The sequence below is a fragment of the Monodon monoceros genome, unplaced genomic scaffold (assembly GCF_005190385.1).
Source record: "Monodon monoceros isolate NGI ecotype Baffin Bay Population unplaced genomic scaffold, NGI_Narwhal_1 Super_Scaffold_9, whole genome shotgun sequence".
In the NCBI taxonomy this organism is placed as follows: domain Eukaryota; kingdom Metazoa; phylum Chordata; class Mammalia; order Artiodactyla; family Monodontidae; genus Monodon; species Monodon monoceros.
Genome location: NW_021703786.1, coordinates 57,912,798 through 57,920,237, shown reverse-complemented (window position 1 = coordinate 57,920,237; position 7,440 = coordinate 57,912,798).

Genomic DNA, 7,440 nt, shown 5'->3' with positions numbered 1-7,440 from the left:
TCCCTGGACTTGAGTTGCAATGTCTGTGAAAGTAATTCTTTAGAAGTCTAATTCTGGAGCGAAGACTGCCACCATGTCCTGCCGCCATCCACCGCACAGGGGTGGGGTGTTGCTCCAGGACCTTGCTTCAGACGTGTAAGCTCCCACATCCATTAAACCATTGACGTGTCTGTTGCTGACCCTGGGCTCTTTCTTCAGTCTTGAAGCTGGACAAGCGCAGGCATTGTAGGCCTGCAGGGTGCAGCCCAATAATTAGTGGAGCCAGCCAGAAGACTGAGGAAGCTCCCATGAGCGCCAAGATGTCGGAAAATACAGGATGGGGAATGGAAAGTTGCGGAGGCCGTCCACCAGCGTGTGGGGCCCGAAAGTTGCAGGGGTGATCCTGAGGTGGCTGTCCTTGCTGAATGGGGGCTCCCAAGAGATCTGGAGAATAATGGCCTCCAACGGCTCTGCTATTGTATCAAATGAGCTAAGCTATCTTTCTAGAAGGAATTGGTATTTCTCTTGTGCCTTTGAGATATAAATGATCTACGTGGGCTCTCTGGAACTTTAATCTTATGTGATCTCTAAGAGTAAAGGAGAAAAAATAGCTTTTAGGTAAACCCTATAGAAATAATTATGTTTTGGGAATGTCTATTTAAAGTAGTCTCTCTAGATTTTGGTAACTTGAAAATAAAGTTGAAGGAAGAGAATTCATGGGTCATTTCAAATAGGATAAAATATTAATTGCTGGGCGAGTCTAAGTTAATCTAACTTTGCCTGCTTAGGAGAGGAAGAGTCAAGCATTAAGTTTTCCAATCAGGAAGTGCACAAATACTTGCTTCTTGGTTTTTGCCAGAGATTAAGGTTTTCAAGGGTTAAGGTTATAATCAGTCATAATTCCTGTAACCAAGTTTCTTTATTGATTACATTGTGATTAGGTGTTTAACTGTGCCTTTTAAGTCTTTTTTCATTTGTAGACAGTTATTGTTGTACTCTAATGTTTTGGCAAAAATGCTTCATCTTCAAGAAGATTCATACCATTGTAAAGCAATTATACTCCAATAAAGATGTTTAAAAAAAAAAGAAGATTCATAGGAAGGACTTTTTGACCATAACAGGTCTTTGATAAATTTCAGATCATACTGCTGAACTGGGTAAAAAAGAATGCTAATGGAAGACTTAACGGCTTCATAAAAAGTTAACAGAAGGATTGGTTACTGAGTGAACTGGTGAGTATGGTAATAATGCTTATGGGTTTTGTCTGGAATGTTACTGGTTTTGATCTGTGTTTTGCAGATATGGGGAAGCCCTTCCCCTCAAGTTGGTTATGATTTATAGCAATTTGGTAAACTACACCTGTGGGTAAAATTCAAGCATTTTTCTTTTCTCTCTCTGCCTGGTCCCTCCAGAAACTGGGGACTTTTGGGTTCGGAACAGCCTTACAAAGTGAATGGGAAAGAGTGTTTCCTGGCATGTGCAGAAATCTCAGTATCTTGGAGACAGAGAAATCCACCAAGGCAGAGTCTGATAGCAGACCTTTGGCATGCTTTGCTGGCTTTGAGAGGACTTTTGGGAATTCAGTCTGAGAGGAGTTCACCCTCAGCCAGTTTGGAGGAGTCTATGTGGTCAATTGACCACACTTATTTTGCAAACAAATTAGTTTTGATTGGCTGTGTTTGCTGGAGATGAGGGCAGATTTAGAGAGAAAAATGTTATGTTTCAGTGGATGTTAAATTCTAGTTCTGTTAATTGAGGTCTGTATTTATAAAAGTTATTGTATTAGCCATACTTTTGTCCTGATGTTCTGGATGGAAGGAAAATTATCTAGTGAAATTGTCACAGAGTATAACTACTCATGAAGTGTGACACTGCTTGCTTTAACTCTGCTACTAAAAGCACATGTATAATGCTTGTGTGACAATTGGGTGTAAGTGATAAAATATATGACCTATAAAGTGTTTCCCGATTAACGTACCTCTGAGCCTGTTCACGAGGTCTGATTACTTTTCCCCCAACATGAATGGCTTGGCGAATATAAAGGAGGACTAGCACTGAGGGACACGTTCTGAACCTGGGGTAGGAGTCAGCACCCCAGCATTGAGGGATGGATATTTTGATCATCAATGCTTTCTATTGAAAGATTTGCAATCAAAAGGGGAAATGATGGAAAAATCTGCACATATTGAGGTATGGGGAAGTCAGAAGGCTTATACATGGTTGAACTTAAATTTTACTGACCAGAGCAGCCTGTTTTTTTGCCTTTCAGACATGCATTGTACATCTGCTTTGTCCACTGAGGAAGGGAATGCATTTGAAAGTCAAGATGGAGTAGCTGAGGTTCAGACAACCAAGGTGAAGCTAGGCGGCCATTGTATACATGATTTTGGACATGCTCTTGTATTACTGAACACTCGAGTTTTCTGAACTGTATTGCAGACCAGGACAAAAACCACAGGCAGGTGTGGTATTATCTCTGAATGCAGTTACGGCTTGTATTTTGCTTAATTGTCATGATCTCCCCTGTGTTGTGCCTGTTAGATGTCTTACATTTCATCCCTAGCCTGAGTGGAGGAAATCTATTCGAGGACTGAGCAGCAACACTGGCCTCACTGTGAAATAAGTCTAACTGCTGGGTCCACAGTGAGATGCTCTTGCCATCCTCCTCTGGACTTCCATGAAAAATCAACCCGGCTACTGTGGCTAGTGGGGAAAAGACATCCCATATGCCAATACATCAGAAGGACCCCTGTCAGCATATGTTAATGTACAATTGACTGCCCATGAGCCCCTCTGGGCTATGCTGTGTGGAATGGAACAGGCTGGCTTCTGAACACACAAGTCCAACTAGTGGGATTGTTTTTTGTTTGGAAAGACCTAATGGGTCCACCCCTAATGGCACTCAACATAACATGGGGTGACAGATCTGTACTGTGCCTGCTGACTCCTGGCTAGGCCACCAGAATGTTTCTTTTAAAGCCGGGCCTTCCCCTCCCCATAGGGATGGCTCTGGGTTTGTGAAAACCAGGGGTGACCTGTCTGTATTGTATTTGTGGCATCTGGTTGCAGCGCCCCCTATATACTTGACCCTAGGGATATCATGGAAGAGGAGCGGACCAAGATGGTAAGGGTCGTGCAGGGTTAGTAAGGGTAGAGTGTATGGTCAGGCCACTCAAGATGGCTGCTCTCTTGCTCTCTGTACATCCCCTGCCCAACCAGTGCCAGCTTCACCTACACCCTACTCACATGACTGACCTTTCTGCATACTTGTCCCAAGCCCCAGCTAGTAATTGTTCTTATCAAAGGGGCAGTGAGGGGCTTGCCCCTCTACTGGTTTCCTTGCTAACTAATGAGCCCACCCAACGTCAGTTCCCCTATAACTGGCAATCTCCCTCCTCCCACCCTCCCCAGCTCCCCACCCCTCCTCCGGGAGTGAAGACTGCCACCACAGTGGGGTGTCTCTCCAGGACCTTGCTTCAGACATGTAAGCTCCCCCATTCATTAACCATTGATGTCTCTGAAAAAAATAAATGAAAATAAAAGTCTAATTCTGACTGGTTGTGTCACTTAATGATTTATTTATCGCCCTAGTAATATTTTAAAACTATAATATTTTAAAAATATATAAATACTCATGAGTTTCTCTTTAGACTGAAGAGGATTATTGATGCCGCCTTCTTCCATACGAATGAGGAAAGCTTTACCTTGTATATCTGCTGCATTTCTGTTTTAAGTAAAAATTTGAGAGTTTGTGTCTCATTAAACAGAAAAAAAATGGTGCTGTAAAATAAATGATTAAATTTCGGGAAAAGGGAGCACTGAGGCCAGTGACTCCATGAGAGGGTCAAATATGAGCCAGCAAAAGGTTAAGCAAGATTAACCTCTAGTTGGGTTTTGCTGGGGGTACCTGCCTATCTGCAATCTGGCTCTAACCATTTGGGACCTAACTTCACTAAGATCTGAAAATCTACCCAGCCATTGTAAAAATAAAACAAAATGTTTTTTAATTTTTAAATTTAAATTTTGTTTTAGACTTACAGGAAAGTTACAATGTTGGTACAGAAAGCTTCCGTATACCCCTCACTCACTTTCTCATTTTGTTAGCATCTTATCTATGGTTCATTTGTCACAGCTAAGGAACCAACCTTAGGACACTACTGTTGGGACTTCCCTGGTGGCGCCGCGGTTAAGAATTCGTCTGCCAGTGCAGGGGACATGGGTTCAACCCCTGCTCCAGGAAGACCCCACATGCTATGGAGCAACTAAGCCTGTGTGCCACGACTACGGAGCCTGTGCTCTACAGCCTGCGAGCCACAACTACTGAGCCCACATGCCGCAACTACTGAGTCCTCATGCTGCAACGACTGAAGCCCATGCGCCTAGAGCCCATGCTCTGCAACAAGAGAAGCCACTGCAATGAGAAGCCCGGGCACCGCAACAAAGAGGAGCCCCCGCTCACCACAACTAGAGAAAGCCCGCGTGCAGCAACGAAGACCCAACGCAGCCAAAAATTAATTTTAAAAAATAAATATTTATTAAAAAGGGACACTACTGTTAATTAAACTCCACACTTTATTTGGGTTTCTTAGTTTTTCCCTAATGTCCTTTTTTTGTTGTTCCAGGATCTCATCCAAGATACCATATTACATTCAGTAGTCATGTCTCCTTAGCTTCCTTTGTTCTGTGACAGTTCTCAGACTTTGTTTCTGGTGACCCTGACAGTTTTGATGAGTACTAGTCAGGCATTTTGTACAATGCCCCTCAATTTGGGTTTGTCTGATGTTTTTCTTGTAATTGGGCTGGAGTTATGTGTTTTTGAGAGGAAGGCCACAGGGGCTAAGTGTCATTCTCATCACATCATATCAAGGACATAGGCTCTCAATGTGACTTATCACTGATGATGTCAACTTTGGTCACCTGACTGAGGTAGTGCTTGCTAGGTTTCTCCACTGTAAAGTTACTTTTCCCCACTCTTCATGTCAGTAAGTGCAGCCCACACTCAAAGGATGGAGATTGAAGATACACCTCCTTGAAAGCAAGGAAATCTACATAAACTATCCAGAATTTTTTTCCATTTCCTGGTGTAACGCTTTAAATATTTTTAAAATTTTAATTTAATTTTAATTGTTTTAATTAGCATACAAAGTATATTAGTTTCAGGTGTACAAGGTAGTGATTTGATATTTTTATACATTTTGAAATGATTAAGACAATAAGTCTAGTTACCATCATCACCATACGAAGTTATTACAATATTCTTGACTGTATTCCCTATGCTGTACATTACATCCCTAGGACTTATTCATTCTTTAAATGGAAGTTTGTACCTCTTAATCCCCTTTACCTATTTTGCCATCCCCCAACCTCTCTCCCCTCAGGCAACCACCAGTTTGCTCTCTGTATCTGTGAGTCTGTTTCTGTTTTGTTTGTTTATTTGTTTTTTAGATTCAACAAAGAAGTGAGATTCAAACTCAGCCTGTTGGCAAAGATGCAGTTAATGAAGTGGCTATTAAACCCAAGGGTGAAATCTCTGAATAAATTAAGTTGACAGTGAATAAATTATTTCAGTGGACAAAATGGCTCAGAGAAAAGAGCTTGAATACATGGGTCTCCTATGGAAGCCTGCTAAGTTCAAGGTACCTGGAATTAAATCTAAAGAGAGAAGTATATTTCAAAAAGAATTCTAGGTATTGACACATGGGGTTAACTGGAACCAAATAGATTCAAACAACACTAACAAAAAGTGTTTTCGAGAAAGTTAAATTGCCAGAAAGTCATTGACTAAAAAGCCAAAAACTGTGACTTCCTGAGACTTGAAATAAACCTTGGGCCCCCATCATTCTAGGGGCAGGTGGTATGTTGAGGAAGCTGCTCAGCATGCAGGGAGAGAATGGTTCCCAGTTTCCTCTTTAAATGTGGCAGAAGAAGATGATGCAAAAGGAGGAACTCTCTGAGGGTGAAACCAAGAACCTTGGGGAGTAGTGGACAAGGGGAACCACTTACTGGGAGCAAAACTGATCAAAGTACACTCTCCTCCCCAGGTCAGAAGTCCAAGTCAATGTCTGCCTGACCAGACGAATTTCAGAATTTTTACGGATCAGTGACTATCCTGTGCCTCCCATTCTTCCCCTGTCTGAATGGGAGGATTTACTGAGGTTATCCACTTACTGTTTCACATTGCATAGTGTGTATGTGTTGTGTTGGGGGCGGGGGAGGGTAGATAACTTAAATCTCCAAAAAGAGTCCTCTCCAGACCTAATATGAAGACTATCACAATATCAGAACTTACTCTATCATGGGACATACCACTGGGATGGAATTTTTGGGTTGTTTTCTTTAGGGATGGAGGTATATCTTGAATATGAAAGGAAGAGAAGTGAACCTTTGTGAGCAAATATTTGTGATGCATTGTAGTCTTTTCCAAAATATTGTCTGTCCCTCCTTGGATTAGGATTACACTTACTGCCCCATTGAAATCAAACTTGGCCATTTGATTTGCTTTGGCCAATTAAATATGAGAAGTGATGTGTGCTACTCTGAGCAAAAGCTCTAAGACCATCATGTAGTTTCTCCTTGCTCTTGTCTTCTTCTGCCACAAGACTGGTGATGTCTCAGATAGGGTTCTTCTGGCAGCCTGCATCCCCACATGAGAAGGATGTGGAGCAGAGCCAAAGTGAACCCCCAGCAGACCTGCAGTGTAAGTGAGAAAGCAAATGTTTGTTGTAAGCCACTGAGATTTGGGGATGGTTTGTTCCTGCACCATGACCTGGCCTATATTGCTTAACATATGAAGCATGTCAAGTGAGGCAGAGCAACAAAATGGAAGGGGTCTTGGACTTTGTTGACTTCTCAGAGGAATAACACATCATTTTTTACTTCTTTATGAGAAATACACTTCTAATTTCTTTAAGCCATTGTCAACTTGAGGTTTCTGCAAAAGCATCAGAACCAACATCCAAACACATGCCAACTTTACCCTCATCTCCTTTCATGCTAAACCATGGGCCTCTCTTTCTCCCTCTTACTCATCCTAGGTAGTGAAATACCTTTGTTCATATATCAACTTATGTCTGCCACACTACGTATCTTTCTTAGGTCTACAGAGTCTGCTATTTCCTCTCACATCATGTTGCAGGTTGAGTTCTCCAGAAGCAGATGCTGAGCTGCAGTTTAAGGTGCAAGATGTTTATGACAGAGCAGCACCCTGAATAGAATGGGAGGAAGCAGAATTGGGCAGAGAAAAGCAGTTGAACTGGGATGCAGCCCTCAACAAACCTTAGCCAACCAGGCAGGATGCTGTGCAGTGAATTTTTCCCAACAGAGTTGTCCTGCATTGAGATGAATGTTTGAGACTTTATATTGTCCATAACTCATTTTCCAGTTGTCAGTTGTAGATTGTGAGTCTGGGAGTGGTTTGTGACCCCAAGCAATGCAGCTCATTGCAGCTGAGGCGGGCCTTGA